Source organism: Pteropus alecto, unplaced genomic scaffold (assembly GCF_000325575.1).
Source record: "Pteropus alecto unplaced genomic scaffold, ASM32557v1 scaffold8, whole genome shotgun sequence".
Taxonomy (NCBI): Eukaryota; Metazoa; Chordata; class Mammalia; order Chiroptera; family Pteropodidae; genus Pteropus; species Pteropus alecto.
The window spans coordinates 13,489,970-13,490,583 of NW_006494609.1; positions in this window are offsets into that span (position 1 = coordinate 13,489,970).

Sequence of the window (614 nt, forward strand, 5' to 3'; positions counted from 1 at the left end):
AGCGAAATAGTCTTTCACAAATAGGCTTGTGCTTAAATTTAAATTCTCTACTGCTCTTGGAGGACGGGGTGGGAGAGGGTGCCTCCTGCCCCTTGGCTTGGTGAGGACGTGGACCTCATTCTGCAATGAATTCACTACAAATGGCCACATACACATTGATACTTTTTTTTTTTTTCTCAACAATCAAAATACAAAGTTAAACACAATTGAGCCATTGTTTTGGTTATGCATAATGTGTATGCCTCCAAAAACAGAAGAAAAATAGAAAAAAGTACCCTCACTAAAGTTTCCCCCGTAAGTGTCCCAGCAGCCCCTTCGAAGGGGCTGAGGGAAACGCAGGAAAATAACACTTAGAAAGCTGCCCGATGAGGTATTTATGCAAAAAGAGTGGTTCTGGAGTTAAGAACACACTTTTATAAGATAGTTATCTATTTCTCAAAGAGATCAGAAAAGTAAATCACACACATTGCATTTTATTATTTTCTAAAAGAGGTCTTTGCTCCTTTAGAAAAATGAAATGAGGGGAGACAGCCCACCGTGGGGGTTTTAATTGGAAGAAGTCCCCTGCCAGAAACGGTCCTGAATGTCTACTCTGCCTTTCAGGAGGAAGTCTG